Source organism: Ambystoma mexicanum, chromosome 11, assembly GCF_040938575.1.
Source record: "Ambystoma mexicanum isolate Mex_15411 chromosome 11, UKY_AmexF1_1, whole genome shotgun sequence".
Taxonomy (NCBI): domain Eukaryota; kingdom Metazoa; phylum Chordata; class Amphibia; order Caudata; family Ambystomatidae; genus Ambystoma; species Ambystoma mexicanum.
Window position 1 is genome coordinate 485,474,027 of NC_090934.1, and position 21,399 is coordinate 485,495,425.

Consider the following 21,399-nt stretch of genomic DNA (forward strand, 5'->3'; position numbering starts at 1 on the left):
TTCTCCTCAAGTTTCAGGGAGGCAGGAAGGCTGTTCCAGAGAGAGGCCCCTGCAGCGGAGAGAGATCTGCCCCCAACTCGTTGTTTGGAGAAGCAGCTGACCCTGAGGGAGTTGGAGGCGGATGAGCGAAGAGCTCGAGAAGGATGCAAACGAGAGCACGGCGGCTCCGTTCGGCGACGGCAGTCGGCGACAATGGCGGACAACAGTCTGGGAGCTTCTCCTTGGGATTCCGCGGCAGTCCCCGTCTCGGGTCGGCATCCTGTCGAAGATCTGTCTACCAGGGAGCTTTGGCAAAGATCAGCTGGTGCACGATGGTCCCTCGTAGCACGGGAAGAGGGCGCCTTACCAGGTCCTCTCTGGGTCAGTCCTTGGAGACACAGCAACTTTCAGATTGTGAAGGAGAGCAACAGCAAATCTTCTCTTCCAGCAAGGTTTCAAGGTTAAGCTTCAGGTTTACTCCAGTTACTCGTTGTAGTGGACTTCAGCTTCTGAACATGAATCCTAGCAGTGAGAGGTCCCCAGATATACGGTTGATCTCACATTAATTCTGCCTGGTCATACTCAAGTCATACAAGGCGAAGGGCATTCATGCAGGCAGGCAGCCAATCAGGCACACGGTGCATTCAGGCCATTCACTTCTCTCCAGACACTCACAACAAGTTATGTGTATTGGGACAAGTACCCAGCCATTCAACACTCCACACTGCATTCATACCAGTTTCGGACAGGGCTGTCTCAGTCATTGTGTCAAACACCAGATACTAGACACCCACAACACAGAATGCGTATTTGTCTCACACTCCATTCATCCAGGTCCCACCTACAGGCGTACCCACAACATACGGTTGTTGGGAAGGCTCCAGCCAGTCTGGTCAGCACTTCCCCACACTACCATATATGGAACTTCCACCCAACAGCCAGTCAGGGGGAAGGGACAGAGTCAGGGCTTCCCGGGACTTCGGGAAGATAAAGGTAACAGGCGATGGAAGGCAAGAGGCCACAGGGGCAATCTACCACTTCCAATGACAGGGCCTGGGCATCCCAAAATGGAAGACGCTCAGGGCACCAGTCAATTCAGCACGGAGCTGCCACCAGCCCATACCCTGCTCTGTGGGCCACCCACAGGTGCCCAAAAACATACACTAGGGGCACAGGGTTGTACCCCCACCCATGGGTGCCATAAGGGTATCCCATGGGTCTGTTCACCAAAACCAAAGGAGAGAGCTGCACCGCCAGGAGTCCCACATGAACTCCTGCATGGAAAACACGACAGAACACATGATAAAAAGCAGTAAAGGACAAGGATACAGAGGCCCTGTCCCTCTGATGCATTTCCAGCATCACAGTCGCACCCCCAAGACTGAGGTTAGAGTGCCTAATCTCCCACGAGATAGACACCCTCTTCCAGACGGTCAACATACCTTGAAAGGCCATCTACATTATCGTGATCTTCCCTGGTCTATGCTCTATGGTGAAGTCTAGCCGTTGCAGGCTAATGGACCACCTGAGCAGTTTCGGGTTCTCACCCTTCATCTGCATAAGCCACTTCAGGGGCTTATGATCTGTTTGGACCTTAAAGGTAGACCCCGTAAGGTAGGGCCTAAAATGCCTAAGGCTCCAAACTATTCTGAAACATTCCTTTTCAACAGTAGCCCACCTAAGTTCTCTACCCTTGAATTGTCTACTGATGAATATGATAGGATGTTCCCTTCCTTTGTCATCTAGCTGGGACAAGACAGCTCCAATTGCAGTGTCGCATGCATCCGTTTGAACGATAAAGGGCTTGCTGTAATCAGGCGCACACAACACAGGTGCCCTACACAGACTTTCTTTGAAGCCATCAAAGGCCCTCTGACAGTCTTCAGTCCAATTAACCTTCCTAGGCTGTTTGGGTGAAGTCAGAGCTGTCAGGGGTGCAGCTATGGTTCCATAGTCTGCCATGAAATTGCGATGATACCCAGTGAGGCCCAAAAAGGCTCTCACCTGGGTTTGAGTAGTGGGAGTCTCCCAGTCATGTACATCCTGTACTTTACTGGGGAGAGGTTGGATTTGACCGCCTCCTACCTCATGACCAAGATTCCCCTGAGCTATCTGGCACTTGGTGGCCTTGATAGTGAGGTTAGCCCATTTCAAGGCCTGCAAACCTTATCCAGATGTGTCAAATGCTCTTCCCAGGTGGAACTGTAGACGGCAATGTCGTCTAAGTAGGCCACACAAAAGGCCTCCAGCCCACAGAGCGCATAATTGACCAATCTCTGGAAGGTGGCAGGGGCATTCTTGAACCCAAAAGGCTTGACCCTAAACTGGTAGAGTGCCCCTAGTGCTGCGAACGCGGTCTTTTCCTTGGCATGGTCCGTCAGAGCTATTTGCCAATAGCCTAAGGTAAGGTCAAAGGTGCTCACAAATTTGGCAGCACCTGTGGTCTCCACAAGCTCATCAGCCCTGGGCAATGGATGCATGTCAGTTTTGGTGACGGCATTGACTCCTCTGTAGTCCACACAGAACCTTCAATCCTTGGTACCTGCCTGGGAACTTGCCTTGGGGACAAGGACCACGGGACTGGACCAGGGACTGGTTGAGGGTTCAATAACACCCAGATCCAACATCTTGGCAACCTCAGACTGGATGTGGTTCTTAACATATCTGACATACGGTAGCACCTGCTTTTGACAGGCACACTGTCACCAGTGTCAATTTCGTACCTACACCACGGTGTAAGGCCTGGTGTCAGTGAAAACAGAGAGGTATACTGTTGGAGAAAAGCCCTGCAGGCCCTCTGCTGCTCTGTCGTCAGATCTGGAGAGAGATGCACTCCCTCCACTGAGCCATCCTGAGGGTTGCTATGCAGCAAATCAGGAATGTGCTCACTCTCATCCTCTTCTTGCTCTAAAGCTAGCGAGAGACATGAGACTTCTGCTCGCCAGTGGAAAGCTTGTTAACATGGAATACCTGAGGGGCTACCCCAGGGACTCCCATGTCAACCAGATAATTGACTTCGCCCATCTTGTAGATGATCCTGAAGGGTTCAGTCCACTTGTCTGCCAAAGCCCTATGCTTGGTAGGCTCCATCACAAGGATTTCCTGTCCCGGAGTCCAATCCACATGCGAGGCTTTAAGGTCATGCCAGTATTTATTCAGTTCCTGGCTGGCCTTGAGATTTGCTGTCGCCTGAACCATCATCTGTGTCATCCTCCATCTGAGGCCTAACACATAGTCCCCCACTTGCTTGGCGGGACCTGGCGGGGTGGCTTCCAAACCTTCTCTGATCAAGGCAAGGGGCCCCCTCATGGGATGCCCAAAGAGTAACTCAAAGGGGTTGAAACCAACACCCTCTTGAGGTACCTCTCTGTAAGCAAACAGCAGGCATGGCAGGAGGGGATCCCATTTGCTCCTTAGGGGCTCTTCCAAAGCACCTAGCATGCCCTTGAGAGTTTTATTAAATCTCTCAACCAGACCATTGGTCTGGGGATAGTAAGAGGTGGAGAATTTATAGGTTACCCCACACTCTTTCCACATGTTTTTGATTGTAACTAGACATGAAGTTGGATCCTCTGTCAGAGACAACCTCCTTAGGGAATCCAACATGAGTGAAAATCCCCAGGAGAGTCCCGGCAACCACCTTGGCAGTAATAGTCCGAATGGGTATAGCCTCAGGGTACCTGGTAGCATGATCAACCAAGACCAGGATGAACCGATGTCCACCTGAAGTGGGAGGGTCAAGGGGACCGACTATGCCGATGCCCACCCTCTCAAACGGTGTGCCAACCACTGGCAATGGCTGCAGTGGGGCAATGATACTGCCTCCAGTCTTGCCAGACAACTGACAAGTTGGGCAGATCCTGCAGTGGGACTCCACTTCTACTCCCATCCGGGGCCAGTAGAAATGGGCAGAGAGCCTCTGCTTAGTCTTCTTGGTACCAAGATGACCAGCTAAGGGCACCTCATGCGCCAACTGCAGCAGGAAGGGCCTGTAAAACTGGGGTACCACCAACCTCTTGAGGGCATCAGGTTCAGGCTTAGTGGGCTCACTAACAAGGAGCTCACCCTCCCAATAGATCCAGAATGTCCTAGGCACTTCTCCTTGTGCCTGGGACAGGGCCTGTTTCCTCAGACCTTCGAGAGAGCGGCACTCTCTTTGTCCCTTACAGAAGTCCGCCCGGGAGGGTCCCCTTTCAGCTAACAAGCATTGAAGGTCGGGGTGGTCCTCCGGGTTGAGTACCTCTCCCACAGGAAAGTCTTCTGGCTCTTTTCCCACAGGAGTTGAGATGGGGCTCGCCACTGGAGCCAGCCCGTCCGAAGCCTGGACCCCAATGGGTGCTGTCGGAACAGCAGGAAGAGCAGGGGCTCCCTCCACAGAGGTGGCCTTCTTACTCTTGTGTTTCCTTTGTGCCTTGGGTCTCCCCGTCGGCAAGGATACCGGGCTCGCAGCCGGATCCTATGTGACCTGCGATCGGGCAACCGCCACAGCAGCCATGGGTAGACCATCCGCGATCATCCCCAACTCAACCAAATCGGTTCCTAACAAAATGTTCGCAGGCACGTTGTCCTGAACCAAGACCGGAAGCTTTGCTGTCTTGCCTCCTATCGTAATGTTGACGAAGGCTACAGGCGATAATTTGGGAGGCCCACCAGCTAACCTGGTGGTTCTCAGAGGAGCACCTACCCTACATAGTCCTCTGGCTTGAGCAGGGTCCTGTCCACCACTGTCATGCTTGCCTCAGTGTCTCTCAAACCAGTAGAAGGCTGGCCATTCAAGAGGACACTTCTCAAAAACCTACGAGTGTTCTGTGGGATAGTCGCCAGTACTTCTGTGTACTGGTCCCAGGCCCCAAGGGACACTAAGGAAATCTCTACAGAAGCACCAAAGGTGATCCCAGTAGAGGAGGGCAGGACAGTGGGTTCCACCTCAGGTACGGAGTAGGGATAGGTCAGGCTGACAGCCTGGACTCCAAGTGCCTTACCCTTACACTTGGGGTCACCCCTTCGGTGATCCAGAGCCCCACAATTCCAACAAGTGCCGGGAGTGCGGGGTACGGTACTGGAACCACTGGGACCCTGCTTTGCAGCAGGCGGACCACTACTCTTTCTCCCACCCACAACAGACTTATCCCCACTAGGTTTTTGGGTTTTAGGAGAGGGAGGTTTTGGTTTACCCGACTGTGACTGCTTTTGGGACTCCGCAGCTTTCCGAGAGGTCCCCTTTTCTTTGTCCTTGTCCTTCCCATTGGAGTCCTTAGGGGACACTCGGTTGGAGACCCACTTGTCAGCCAACCTAGCCAGCTTAAAGGGATCCAAAATGTTCTGGTCAGCAACATACTGATGCAGCTCTGGTGAACAGGCTTCAGAAAAATGCTAAAAAAACAAAAGGTGAGACAATTCAACAAACGTTTTCACTTTGTAACCATCAATCCACCCCATCATGTTTATGTGCGCAGCACTCACCCAGTCAATCCAAGACACATTCTCTCGTTTCTTAAAATCCCAGAATCTCTTAAGGTACTGGGTAGGTGTCTTGCCAAACTTGGCAATTAAAGCAGACTTCATGCACTCATACTGACCCCTTTCTTCCACACTCAGCTTCAGAATACAGTCATATCCAGTCTGAGGCACTCTGCTTAACTAACACTTGCCCCAATTCTCTTATCAACATCATGAATTGCACAAGCCATCTCATACGCTTCAATCCATTGGAGGATATCAGAACCCTCCGCATACACTCTCAACTGGTTTAGCTGAAGTCTCCACTCAAGCTTTCGCTAACTGGATTCGCTGACATTCAGTGCCCCGGTTCTTGAGTTTAAGGTCCTCATCTTTGAGTTCAAGATCCCTATTTTTGAGCTCCACTTGTTGTGTCAACTCCTCTTTCTTAAACTCAGCATCTATTTCCAACTTGCGGTATTCAAAGGCCAATTTCATCCTTAATAACTCAAGCTCCAAGGAATTGCTGGGGTTTGGAACAGAGGCAGCAGGAATGGTGGCATTCCCAGAAACAGATTCAGCGACAACCCTCGGGGCAGAGTCCTCATTGGTTGCATCCCCCCCCTTCAAGAGTTTCACCATCAGTCTGGTAGTCCACCAGGGCAGCTATCAGCTCAGCCCTAGACTTATCCACAAAGTCTAACTCCCGGCTTCACAAGCATCCTGGAGAGCCTCTAAGCTCATCCGAGTCAATTTACCATTCGCAATAGATTCCATTGCTTGTAATGCAGTTATCTTGTACACAACTAAACCTCAATTTAACAATGGGCAGATATTTTGTAAGTGGCACGGTTATATACTGATTCTTAAAACCATAAGCATCCCACCGCTGCCACCAGTGTAAAGACTGGAGGGGGGGTCTGTACTTCTGCTCTCTATATGGTAGAGGAGAGGCACAGAGGACCCCAGCCAAGATTCTCTATTATTGGTACGTGGTCGAGCAATAAAGGCCTAGCTTTTCAGGAGGTGATGCAGGCTGGTTCTTAAGTACAGTATAGTCCCCAAGCCCCCACAAAGGAATGTCTGCACACTGTATCGGTTAAAACACAGTCTTTGTATAAGTAATATTCAAGGTTATGTACAATATCACGATAACTCAGACAGAGAACAGGGTGAGCTACGACGGTGAAGTGGCAGCTTCGTTCCTAGCGGTGCTCATTGACGGGGAAGCGTAAACGTCCTGCAAGGAAGAGGCGTGCAGGGCACCTTGATGTCGATAGTTCTGGACCGTAAAGAGTTTGAAGAACTATGGCCCAGTAAGGGCTTCGAGTCGTCGGCATCTCTGTGGTCTTCGGTGGCGGGAAACCCACCGGTGGATGCTCCTCGGCGCGTCGACGGTCAGGCCTTCTCCAGCGGGATAAAGCGGCAGCGATGCGGACAAGAGCGTCCTTGGATTTGAAAGTTCTTAGGCAAACGGGAGCACGGCGGCTCTGGTCGGTGACGGCGGTCATCGACAGTAGCGGACAACAGTCCGGGTTCTTCTCCTTGGGATTCCGCGGCAGTCCCCGTCCCGGGTCGGCAGCCTGTCGAAGGTCTGTCTACCAGGTAGCTTTGGCAAAGATCAGCTGGTGCATGATAGTCCCTTGTAGCTCGGGAAGAGGTCGCCTTACCAGGTCCTCTCTGGGTCAGTCCTTGGTGACACAGCAGCTTTCAGATTGTGAAGGAGAGCAACAGCAATTCTTCTCTTCCAGAAGGACTTCAAGGTTAAGCTTCAAGTTTACTCCAGTTACTCGTCGTAGTGGACTTCAGCTTCTGGACACGAATCCTAGTAGTGAGAGGTCCCCAGATATACTTTTGATCTCCCATTCATTCCGCTGGGTCATACTCAAGAATCCAATCATGGCAAAGGGCATTCAGGCAGGCAGCCAATCAGGCACACGGTGCATTCAGGCCATTCACTTCTCTCCAGACACTCACAACAAGTTATGTGTAGTGGGACAATTACCCAACTATTCAACACTCCACACTGCATTCATATCAGTTTCAGGCAGGTCTGTCTCAGTCACTGTGTCAAACACCAGATACTAGACACCTCCAACACAGAATGTGTATTCATCACACACTCCATTCACCCAGGTCCCACCCACAGGCGTACCCACAACATACAGTCGTTGGGAAGGCTCCAGCCAGTCTGGTCAGCACTTTCCCACACTACCGTATATGGAACTTCCACCCAACATTCAGTCAGGGGGAAGGGACAGAGTCAGGGCTTCCCGGGACTTCGGGAAGATCAAGGTAACAGGCGATGGAAGGCAAGAGGCCACGGGGGCCATCTTGTTTCCATCAGGAATCTACCGATTCCAATGACAGGGCCAGGGCATCCCAAAATGGAGGACGCTCAGGGAACCAGTCAATTCAGCACAGAGCTGCCACCAGCCCATATCCTGCTCTGTGGGTCACCCACAGGTGCCCAAAAACATACACTAGGGACACAGGGTTGTACCCTCACCCATGGGTGCCATAAGGGTATCCCATGGGCCTGTTCACCAAAACAAAAGGAGAGAGCTGCACCGCCAGGAGTCCCACATGAACTCCTGGTGGAAAACACGACAGAACACACGATATAAAGCAGTAAAGGACAAGGAGACAGAGTCCCTGTCCCGCCGATGCATTTCCAGCATCACAGTGCCCATGTACCCCCACACCCAGTGCCCTCAGTCCCACATTCATGGCACCCTCTGCACCCATGTGTCTTAGAAATATTGGCCTATCACAGACTGGCGCACAGCACGTCCCTCCTGTGCTTCTCCACCGGGATGATGTACAACCCCATCTTCTTCATCTTCTTCACCCTCACCTGGTGGTTGCTGCTCAATATCAGGGGGCAGAGGCACGTTCCGTGTGTTAGGCAGAAACCTGTGCAGTTCCCTTAGGGACCACTGCAAAAAGTTTAAGACTACAGGTGTTGGCAGTAAACCCAATTGGTAGCAGTCTGTACCACCCATATTTACCTGGCAGCTGTGGCTGAGCAGTCAGACTTCTCTCAAGAAGAGTTAGACAGTATATAGAGTATACACATTAGGTACAAAAATACAGTAGCACAAGCAAACACTGACCAGAGCTTTGGTATAAAAGTATATAATTATTTATTTAAAAACACACTTATAAAAAATACACTGGCACTAATATGCCAAGCAAGTTCAAACACAGTCACTAGAAATATATACACTTCCATGATTAATTATTCAACAAGTCTTAGGAAAAGAACACCACTTATTATCAAACAGAGGTGAGCGCTTAACCAAGATGGCACTCCAATAATTGGTTTAAAAAGGGAGAGAGAAGGCAGTAATAGTAAAACACACAATACCAACACTTTTAAAGAACCACAGCAACTCAAGAAAGGCAGGGTCTACTGTAGAGCAAAATGTTCATAGGCCAGGCCCATTCTTAGAGAGAGCAAGGCGGAATGTGCCCAAGATCACACAGTTGAAGTACACTTTAAAAGTCTTTGTAGATAGTTCAAAAAGGAGTTGGATCAGTTCAGAAAAGTTAGTTAACAGGTCCGCGGTCACCCCAGGATAGAGAGTCAAGGATTTATGGGACACCTTGGACAGTGTGTTGCAAGGGAGACCAGGTGGGACACAGTACCTGAAATGGTGAGAAAGCTCCAGCGGGGGCAGTTGTTCCTGGCAGCGGGTGCAAGTCGGTGCTTCGTCCAGGGGAAGAGAAGATTTCGACATGGAGGAAAGCTGGAGATCGTTGCACTGCCAGAGAAGAAACCAGCCGCAGAATTTCCCGATTAAAACGTACGATCCTTTTATTCGCGGTAGTGGTGAAGCGTGGCTATCCGGCCGCCGGGGTGCTTGGCACGGGCGATTCGACCACGAGACAATCCAGGAGGCGAAACAGGCAAACTGGTAAACCCCACCAGCTCAAAGGAAGAAGACTCTCCTGGAAGAAGATCTTCTCTGTCGTTGGGAAGTGGTGAGTCGGTTCAACAGGGCTCCACCGGTGGTGTCGTCGTTGCAGGTCGGCTCAGCTTCTCCCTCTTTGGATTCTTTAGGTCCTGTGGTGACTTCTGAAGTTCCAGTCCCCAAAGCCCTGCTTTTATGCTGAAAACCCCCATTCACCAGTCCTAGCTGTCAATCAAACATGTTAAGTGGTGAGCCGGGCGGCTCACCACTGGGCCAATCACACAAGAGTGTGACTTGAGTTGCCGAGGCAACTCAGTCCAGGGTGCCTATTCCCCCCTCCCACACATCCTGTAGACCCAGACAGAGTGGCACCACTTTTGGAGGCTTCTGTGCAGAAGCCCGCCAAAAGTGGAACAAAGGGATTGACTTGGGTTGGAGTTACAGAGGCGAACACAAACACCATTTTACAACCGATTCCTGGCAAAAAGACCCAACCGGGGAATGAATATTAAATAAATAACCCAGCAGTATCTATAACATTGCACCAAAAAGTGGTGCGTTTAAAATTAATGGGAAAATCTCATAGTAAATATTCTTAAGGAATATTTCGCGTGGTAACCACTGCCACCAGCCAGAAACTGGACAAGGGGGGACTGGACAGTGCCCCCTTGAAAACAGTCCCAGGGGTAATCTCATTAACCCAGTCCAGTACTTCCACAATATGATGGTTTGTACTGGTTCTGTTCACAAATTTGGACTAATAAAGCCAATGGTGACTTTACATGCCCTGGGAGACAGTAGTCAGTCCCATGGTATGGAGTCTATGTTTGGGGGTCACTATGACACCCCTGTGTTACTGCACTGAGGGTGCTGTATAACACACATCCCAAAAACACATGAAGCCCTATGGAGTAAAAGGCCCCAAAGGCCATAGAACACATACAAAGTCAAAGGATATCCTCAAATCATGCCAAAGAGTGGGAGAAAGAGAGACTCACTCTTAGCAGGAGAAAAACATAAATCCCAAAAAATCCAGCAAAGCTGCTGGGGGACTCACTAGGTTTGGGAAATTAGCCTTTACAGAGAATTCTCCCTAACAAGAGGCACGTTCCGTTGGATGCACATGTTGTGCAGCATGACACATGCCATGATGATCTGGGCCACCTTCTCATGCCTGTACAGGAGTGCCCCACCCGACCGGCTTAGACAGCGAAAACTTGCCTTCAACAGGCCAAAGGTCTGCCCGATCACCACACTGGTACATGTATGGGAACGATTATAGTCCTCTTCATGCCTGTTCTGTGGGTTTCCGGACAAGGGTGAGGAGCCACGTCTTTAAGGGATAGCCACTATCACCTGCATGGGTGCAAAATAAGGTATGTGTAAGTGAATTCCTGATGGACACCTGTACTTATCACACATGCCTGCAGATATTTGTTGTTCACATGCACATGTCCCTGGTTGTATGCACACATTTTAACTTGCCACAATGTGTGCTGTGCCATGGTCTTATGGTGTGGGTTGCGTCTTCCAGATGAAACAGGGTGTCCACGACCTTGCTGTTGTTCATGCACTGTGGATGGATACCGCTCTGTTTGGTATAATTATGTGATGTGTAGTGATTTTTATGATATGATTACTGGCTGCGTTGGCAGAAGTCTCAGCATTATTTATCATTCAGCACTTATTATTCACATGGTGACATGCAGCGCTACTGTGGTGGTGGCCCTGTGACAAGCAGTGTATTCCCTTGGTGGGATTGATTTGTGCACTCTCATGGATGCTTGTCCTGTGTTGTGAATTGTTGCAGACATTTACATTGTGCATACTCACAGCATGTTGCTGGATTGTGTTACGGAGGGTGAGGTCTGATGATGGGTGGTGGACGAGTTGTGGGATGTGGGCTGGTTGAAAGTTAGGCATGTTGTGATTGGTGTGCAGCTTCCATCATTGCTATGGGGATTGGTTGTCATGTTCAGTTTGGGATGCTTTGGGGCACAGTGTCACCACAACAATGACACCATGGTGGTGTGTGCATCTCTCCCCCCATTACACTGCCATGTGCCTGTCATGCGACCTACCAAGCAGCTAGGCACATTGTCCTGCATGTCGCTCCATGTAGGCTGGAGGTCCGCAGGACCATTGAGTCGTGAAATGATCCGGGAAATCGGGCACAACAATGTGTGATGATCTTGCTGGAGTCACATACCATCTGTACATTGATGGAGTGATATAGCTTATGATTGCAGTACACCACCTCCATGGCATGCGGGACCACCAATTCAACATGGGTGCAGTCAAGTGTACCAATACAATTTGGCATGCCTGGCAGTGCATGGAAGCCAACTTTCATGTCAAAGATCTCCTGGGCAGTCCGTGGTAGGGATATGTCGTTCCTTGAGTGCTTCAGGAGGGCATCCAGCTCTTGGGTCAGCATATGGGAAAATAAGGGTTATGATATGCCATGCATGTGCCCCACTGTGTGCTGGTAGGTGCCTGTGGCCAGGAAGTGGAGCACTGACACTACCTTCAGTAGAGGTGGGATGGCGGTGCGTATTTCAATCAGGCTGACAATGTCATCGTGTATCATGTCCACAATGGTGGTGATGGTGTCCCGGTCCAGACGGTACAGGGTGTGGATCTGCTCAGGGGTTAGGTTGAATGGTCTGGCTCTGATGCAAGGGATTGGGGGCTGCCTGCATGGTACCACTGGCTGCACTGGTGGGGCTTGCTGGGCATGTCTCACCCTTCTTCTCCTCCTGCGTCTCCTCTGTGGTGCCTGTTGCTGTTGTTGTTGCTGGTGTAGCAATGCAAGCATGTCCTCCAGCCCCAATATTGCTACTGCAAGTGGAATCATTTTGGTGTGGAAAGGGGTGTGGTGTGTTGGTGTGCTCCTTTTGTGCTGGTCCAGACTCCATTGCCTCCACCTGTGCTGATTGTGTGCACCTGTGGTAGTTGGGAACACTGCACATTGCTGTTTGCGGGTGGTTTGCGGGTGGTTTGCGATGCCAATGATGCCGGCATCCATTATTACCGCCTTCATGATGCCGGTATTTGCATGTCCGCATGATTTGTGATGTCCTCCTGTTAGCGCCATCCCAGTATTGCCGGACCAAAGGGCTGCGTGCCTGCGCGCATGCAGGTACGGGGGTGCACAGTATCAGCGGTGGTGATGATACCGGGTTGTTGACTCGTAATAGCCCAGAGTGGTATGTGGTGCTGGTAATCCCTTACGGCATTGTTTTTCCATTACGGCCTACCTCTTAATGATCCCCCATGTATTGCTCACACATACGGCCCAAACCATGAGACGGCTGCATATGTCCGCTCCTTATACCCCCGTGTTGCCATGTATAGAAATTGTACATTAGTATGGGCGGATATTCAATTTCACATTCAATCGAAAACTGGATAGATCAGATAATAAACTCACACACACCCGGCCCCTGCAGCTAAATCCCTGAACACCCTGCTGCAAGTGTTTAATTTGACGGACATCTGGAGGGTCATTCACCCGCAGGTTCGTGGATATTTGCATTACACAGGCCCGAAAGACCTGCTCACTAGACTAGATTATGTATTCACAGGTGAGGAAACCTTAAACGAGTTCATTTCTGTGGAGTACAAAGCGCGAGTACTGTCAGACCACGCGCTGCTAATAGTCACATGGCGCATGCTCCCTCCCAGAGCACGTATCCCGACCTGGAAGCTTCCAAGCGAATCCCTGAAAGATTAGGTGTTCCGAGAACACCTTAGAGTGGGCATTAAAGACTACTTTAAACACAACGTAGGCAGCGTAACATATGCCGGGAAGTTATGGGAAGCTTTTAAGGTAGTAATCAGAGGAATAGCAATCGCCAAAGCAGGAGGTGTATGGGCCACAATAGAAAGAAACTTATCCAAGGCAGAAACCACATTAGCAGAAATAAGCGATAGGGAGAGCATGATTGGAGACAGGGGCCAGAAGGTAAAGCGATTGAAACATGAATGCTTGAAATATTGGGATAGACTAGGGGACTAAATTACACAAAATATGTAGAGAAGTAGCATGTAGAGGGGGGATAAGCCAGGATACCTGTTAGACTGGTTATACAAGAGCGAATCCAGGCGGGACATGAGAAAGTCAATCAAGAGTAAGGGTGGGGTAGTTAAAGTAAGCGTCCCCCATAAGGCAGCAACCTCCCCACAATGAGAGGCAATAAAGGACACACCCCAGGAGGGAATGAGACCAGGACCAAGTGCGGGTGATGTAAAAGGGTTTTTATCTAAGCAATATAGGGCATGCAAAGGACTCTGCAAACTCCGAGAAGGCTCTCTCTGACAATAGCAAAGACAGTCATATTTATTACAAAACTACATCATAAATCCTGTAAGCTATAGGGGGCACAAAATTCTCTGGGATTGGGTGGCGTTGACTAAGCTATAGGTGGTGCATCAATGAGCTGCTCCAGGATTGGTGGACATCTGCGTGGTGCCAACGTGGGGTGGACGGATCAGCTGGGCTCGTCGGGGTGGAGCTGCCAGGCCGGACGTGGTCTGTGTCGATGATTGGTGGCTGCTCTAACACTTTGCCCTTGTGGCCACACACACACCAACACTCATCACATTATGTGACTCTAGTTGTCCTGCAAATCCTACAATAGGTTAAGCTACGATCACATGAAAGACAGGGGAAGCAACATGCAATGTGAAACTTCACCAATACATCAGTGTACAGTTGCTTTTGACCTATCGACCGGGTGTCATAAGTCCAGGTGTCTTGTCAGAGGGCACGGGGTGAGCTGTCTTGTCATTTTATCCTGTTAGATGTGGTGAGAGATCACTTTACGATATGTTAGTACAGGGGTGAATAACTGTCTCTATGGCCCATTAACTTGGGGGTGAACTGGAGTAATATTGGATCACTAAGGGCACATTTCTGGCCCCTCGAGGCGGTGGAATTTAGGACCAGGTTATACATAATTCACTTAGCCAAACTATGGCAGCTTCGGACATGGGGGAGGTAAATGCTTGAAGCGACTCCAGCAGAAATGTGGGGAGGTGAAGTTGTGCTGCTCGAGCACCAGCAAGCTCTGGCGGGAGGAGGGGAAGCTGGCCTTGTAGCTCTAAACAATTCCATACTTGCCAACCCTACCGATTTAGGCGGTAGGATACCGCTTTTTAAACAGTCCTACCGCCTACCGATTTTTTGACACCAAATACCGATTTTTTTTGTTAAAAAAATTATTTTTTTTTTGCCCACGCCAGCTCGGGGGAGGCTGTTAATGTCAAAGGCACCCACGGCTGTGGGCTAAAAGCGCCCCTCCGCCGCGGGTGCCTTTGGCAAAAGGCGCCATTAGCCCCCCACCACGCCAACTCGGGGGAGTCTTTCAAGGACTTCCCCGAGCTGGCGTAGCAGGAGAAGGCGCAGCATGCAGGCTTTTAATGTCAAAGGCACCCACGGCGGTGGGCTAAAAGAGTCTTTCAAGGGCTCCCCCGAGATGGCGTACCGGGAGAATGCGCGGCATGCAGGCTTTTAATGTCAAATGCACCCACGGCAGTGGGCTAAAGCGCCCCTCCGCCGCGGGTGCCTTTGGCAAGAGGCGTGGCAAAAGGCGTGGCATGCAGGCTGTTAATGTCAAAGGCACCCACGGCAGTGGGCTAAAAGCGCCCCTCCGCCGCAGATGCCTTTGGCAAAAGGTGCCATTAGCCCCCTATCACGCCAACACGGGGGAGTCTTTCAAGGACGTCCCCGAGCTGGCATAGCGGGAGAAGGCGCGGCATGCAGGCTGTTAATGTCAAAGGCACCCACGGCTGTGGGCTAAAAGCGCCCCTCCGCCGCGGGTGCCTTTGGCAAAAGGCGCCATTAGCCCCCCACCACGCCAACTCGGGGGAGTCTTTCAAGGACTTCCCCGAGCTGGCGTAGCAGGAGAAGGCGCAGCATGCAGGCTTTTAATGTCAAAGGCACCCACGGCGGTGGGCTAAAAGTGCCCCTCCACCGCAGGTGCCTTTGGCCAAAGGCGCCATTAGCCCCCCACCACGCCAGCTCGGGGGGAGTCTTTCAAGGACTTCCCCGAGCTGGCGTAGCGGGAGAAGGCGCAGCATGCAGGCTTTTGATGTAAAAGGCGCCCACGGCGGTGGGCTAAGGGCGCCCCTCTGCCGCGAGTGCCTTTCACAAAAGGCGCCATTAGCCCCCCACCACGTCAACTCCGGCGAGTCTTTCAAGGGCTCCCCCGAGCTGGCGTGATGGCAGAAGGCATGGCAGTCGCCTCATTGTCATTGAATGCACCCGCGGCGGCGGGCTCATTCAATGACAATGGGCTGCTGACGCGCCCTATTCCTATCATTACCTCCTCGCCTGACTATTTTTGAAACTTTAAGATTCCTACAGATTTTTGGTCACAGAATGTTGGCATGTATGCGATTCTCTGTGCCTGGACTGCACAATATATCATAAGAGGGGAGACAGTTAGTAAAGTTAGTAACATTAGGATGATTACATATTTCTATCGTTTATAACTTCTTCATATGTAGCATTGGGGATCTGACAAGGGCAAATAAATTACATAACATTAGTTGAACACATATTGGTAATTCATAATGCAAATAGATGAATAACAACGTGAGGTAGCGTCAGGTTGAGTCGTGTACTCAGGAGCATAGAAGCAATGTGTTCATATACAACCGTTCGTTTACATTCTTGTGTGTGACAACTTGAAATGTGTTTCACTGCGTTACGCGGAAGTATTCTTAGTAATGCTTTTTCGCTTTCCTTTGTACATTAGCAGCAATCATTAGTTAGCATTAAGTGGACTCCATCAAGCCCTTTCATTAAGCCTTCACGGCACATGGTATCTTGCAGCGGCGGGGGTCACCCGTGCTTTATTGACGTTATGAGTTTCATCCCTTGCCAATACCCATGTTATAATTTACAAACAAGTCGGTGAATCGTTAGGTTTTGGTATGCCGTTAACACTTCATCTGGGGGATGTGGGCAGGGGTTCATAGAGGAAGGTTATTGACACCATATATTTTAAATGTTAGGGGTTGATGCCGGGTCGAGGCCTTTTTGATTGGGATGGTTCTTGTTATTTTCCAGACTCGAGCTGCAAGTCAGGTCACTTCTAGGACAGTGATGTACTGCGGAAGGTAAATGATACTGGGCCTCATTACGATCCTGGCGGAAATCGGAAAACGATGGCGGAAATGCAATACCGCCATCGAATAGCGCTCGGTGCGACTATGACCCGTCACCGCAAAGTACGAAGCCATTAGCGATACCGTAGTGAACGCCAACGCTAACTGCACCAAGTACGCGCGCGCGCCATGCCAAATCGTAAATACCACCATGGCGCAAGGGTAGGCGAATTCCGACCCTAGCGGACATGTACCTAACGCCATCAAGCATGGCGGAAAGTACCATTCCGCCATGGTGAGAAGTACGGCATCGCGAATCAACCGTAAACGGCCCCACTGAGTGCCTGTACACCGCTCCCTGCCCACAAAGTACAACTCCCCGTAGGTGCAATGAAGTCACAATGCAACCAGTGAAATGTACAAGTCACCCATGCATGCCAACGAACAAAAGAATCACAAGAGGGGCCAATGGGAGCTGCAGGGCACAGATGGCACGAATGCAGAAGCCATTCCAATGGACATGACCACAGTCCCCCCCCCCGAAACGCACGCAAACACAGGCACCTGTGACCAACAATATTCCGAAAATCACAACATTCCACCAGTCCACCTGGCTGACCGGCATCTGTTACACAAAACCCAATCCCCCGCCCCTGAGCATGACAACATTCAAACAGTCATATTGGCAGCCCCCATCCCTGACCTCACTGGGCTCCGTAGGCAAACGCGCCCAGCACAGTACCACGCAACTAAACTCCGAAGCTGGAACCCAATGCAGATCTCCTCACAATACATCGCTCCCCAAATAGGAATATGCCACATCACTCGCAAAGAAGAACGCTACACGGCCCATATCAGAATAGAAATTTAATGCACAACAAAATCACCAAGCCCATACAGCCATAAGTCCATGAACTCCAAAACACATATCACCATTGTGGGCTGCATCCGCAAGGAATGACCAGCTACTACTTGTGAGACGCCCTGTTCCATCATGGTCCACAGAGCCACATTCACGTACGAAAAGGCAACATGGAAGCGCACAGAACCGCAGGGCCGTCCCAATGGGGAGGCACTAGTCCAGCTGAAAGGCCGAAATGTTGCTCCGAGCCACTAGTACTGCGTAAGGGCATGTGGCCCATTGGCGATCGTCCCATAAGATCGTAATGCTGCTCCACTGATTAACACGAAGCAGCAGGTGTCGGGAGTAAAAGCCATCTGCAGGAGTGGCATACAGATGGCAGTGGCAAAAGGGGAGGAGATACCTGTCAACCAAAAGAAAAGAAAAAGAACAGAATGGCCATCAGAACTACATTCGAACAACTCACTTCAATGATCACACTAAATCCACAGCCATATGCATGCTAGCCCACTCCAAAGGATCATCACCACCCCAAAGCCACTTGCGACTCATAACCATCTATATCGAGGTGTAAACACCATCACAAACGAGTGTACCTGTGCATGCGTCTGTCAAAACAGATTCCATCAGATGGGAATGTTAACGTGCATGGACACAAGTGTCTGAAGGCGCGTCGAGACAGGGAGGGCTCAACAAGGTCAGATAGACGATGGTCCCACTATGGCGGCCCTGCATCACATAGCGCAGGGGAGGCGGATAGATTCCAACAAGCCCTGTACATGGCAAACCCTGTATCAAATCACCTGGCCATGCATCCATTCATCATTCCCTCATCCCGGTATAATAACGCCTGATTGTTTACTCACATAACATTAGAAATTTCCATTGAGTCTGTGCGTCATGCAGCCTGCAAAATCCACAGTGCCCCAGCCCGTAATTCAAGTGTTGTGAAGTAACATGTATTTGGGAACGTCCGGCCTCATCGCCCACGTCGCTATTGCGCATCCCAAACTATTCATATCAATCATTGCTTCCTCGCCATGGCCCCTGTCTCAAGGACATTGAACAATAGAACGTTATATTTGCAGTCAGACCTGTGGGCATCTCCCCGCCGCTAGCTGAAAACCGAAAGCGCCGCCCTTCGAATTCCTCATTTGCAACATCACGTCGAAAAGGCATCTGTGGCCGTTTGAAATCACAAATTAATCCATCTAGTGCGGCTGTGTGTGAAAATGGCAACTGCCTTCACCCACTAATGGGACGCCCCGCCCGTCGTTGCAACTCGGTACAGTGATGCATGAGGGCCCACCGTTACTCGAGTACTACGTTCCACTGACCCATCACAAGTCTGTTCGCGACTGCAAAGATTGTATGTGAAACAATGGGACCATAGCCGATTGTACATATCAACAAATGTTACACGGCCATCGGGTACAAATACATGATTGCATTTGCAAGATGCCATTCCTCGAATTGCAGCGTTGTGTGCGGGACGTGCTCGCCCAAAGGGGAGAGCTGCTTGCACAGGTGGAATGAATCACCACAGGTGGAGGCCATACAGCCTGAAAACACATGAATTGCACACCCGGTCTCCTCCCACAACCACACCGAAATGCTACCGGCCGGACTCGCGATGTTGGCCCTGGGGGACCTGATAGCACTGCAAGTACTCCAACTCCAAGAAGCAGACGAACACCAACTACAACCGCCCGCACGGAGGAGACGCAGGAGGAGGCCAAGGCAGGGCCAGCAAGGGCCGCCAGCACAGCCACTACCACCACGCAGGCAGCCCGCAATCCCACGCCTCCGAGCACATCCGTTCAACCTCACTGATGAGCAGATCCACACCCTCTACCGTTTGGACCGGGACACCATAGCCGCCATTGTGGACATGACACACGCTGACCTTGTCAGCATGATAGATAGCCCAACCGCCATCCCACCCCTACTGAAGGTGGTGTCTGTACTCCACTTCCTGGCCACAGGCACCTACCAGCACACAGTCGGACAGTTGCATGGCATTTCTCAGCCACTGTTCTCACGGACACTATTGCAAGTGCTCGATGCCCTCCTGCAGCACGCAGACGGCTACATCTCTCTACCACGCTCGGAGCAGGAAATTACCAACACAAAAGTGGGATTCCATGCACTTGCCGACATACCGGGTTGCATTGGTGCCATCGACTGCACCCATGTGGAATTGGTCGTCCCACATGCCATGGAGGCCCAGTACCGCAACCGAAAACAATTCCATTCCCTGAATGTACAAATGGTGTGTGACTCCAACGGGATCATTACACATTGTTGTGCCAGATTCCCTGGATCAACCCATGATTCTATGGTCTTGAGGAACTCCACTATACCACGCTACATGGAGCGACACGCAGGGAACAGATCCTGGCTACTCGGTGAGTCTCATTTCATGCATGATGATGTGGGGTATGTGATGCGGCAATGACCTGGCAGGAAGGGGGGGGGGTGTGCGTACGTAGCAATGGCATTCCACATCATACGTTTATCGTCCACATACAGGTGATGCTGGGTATCCACTGAAGAGATGGCTCCTCACACCAGTCCGGAACCCACGGGACCAGCATGAGGAGGACTACAACCATGCCCACTCACGTACCCGTGTAGTCATTGAACAGGCATTCGGCCTACTGAAGACTCGTTTCCGCTGCCTCAGCAGGTCTGGCGGGGCACTCCTGTACCGCCATGAGAAGGTTGCAAAGATGGTCATGGCATGTGTCATGCTCCACAACATGTGTGTACGTAGAAATGTGCCCATGCCCCCTGACGCAGAACTGCAAGCATCTGATGATGGTCATGATGAGGGTGGGGATGTGGCAGCACCTCATGGAGTCTGCGAGGCACCGGAGGGCCGTGACATTCGTCAGCATCTCATTGATGCATGCTTCTAGCACTCACGCCTGGTGGCTGATACATGGACACGGGACTCGTGGCACTGTGTGTGTCTGGTACATGCACAATATGGACTGTACGCCTATGATGGCCTAGTACACAAAGATCATTGTCCACACATCCCATTGGTTGATCGTGCACTGTTTATGGCATATGTGATATCATGTTGAACACCCTATCGACCCGCCACCCAAGTGAGCCCAACACACCCCCTCCACCCTCCTACCTCCCCCCCGAACACCGGTGTCCAAAGATGCTCATTGTCAGTGGGCTGTCGCTATTGCAAGCCCCCTCTGCGGGTATCAGGGGCACCCCTGCCTGTGGAGCGCAGGTTCCTCCCAGATCTACGTTGGGGGCTGCCCTGGACAGAATTTGCAACGGATGATGTCTCTGCCTGCTCACGTCCATGCATGTCCCTAAGGGTTTGTGAGAGCTCAGTGAGCACACAGCGCACTGCGGCAAGTTCGGCACATACGTCTTTGGACGTCGCATGCAGTTCCCCCCTCAGGCTCTCGGTGCTTCTCTCCATTTGGACTCTCAGGCTCTCGGTGCTACTCTCCATTTGGACTCTCAGGCTCTCGGTGCTACTCTCCATTTGGACTCTCAGGCTCTCGGTGCTACTCTCCATTTGTGCCCTTAGTGTCTCTGTACTTCTCTCCATTTCTGCCCTAAGTGTCTCAGTTGATGTTTCTATGTCTGCCTTAGTGCCCCCACATTCATCGGCATGGTCCTTGAGGAGCGTGGCCAGTTGCTGCTGTTGCACGATTAACTGGTCGAGGGACTGTTGCCTCTGCTGGGCCATGGCCATTTGCGGGGGTGTCACAGAGGGGCTGTTGTCCTCATGTTGCCTTGCCACAGGGCTTGTGGGGGATGGCCAGTCGTCGTCTTGTGGGTGCCCCTGCGTGGTATCCTCATGTTGTACGGGATGGGACAGACAGGGGGATTGGGACAGGTCATGGATGGATCTGACTTCGACATCCCCGTCTTCTGTGTCGGAGCATGCTGCCATCAATGGGGTGTCACCTATGGTGCTGCTGCCACCAGAGGCAGTGCGTTCTGTGGCATCCGTTGGGGGGACCTGTGGTGGTGGTGTTGTGGGCATGCTGGCTGCTGGGGTGCCTGTTGATGTACCCTCCTCTGTGCTGCCACCTGATTTGTGCTGCT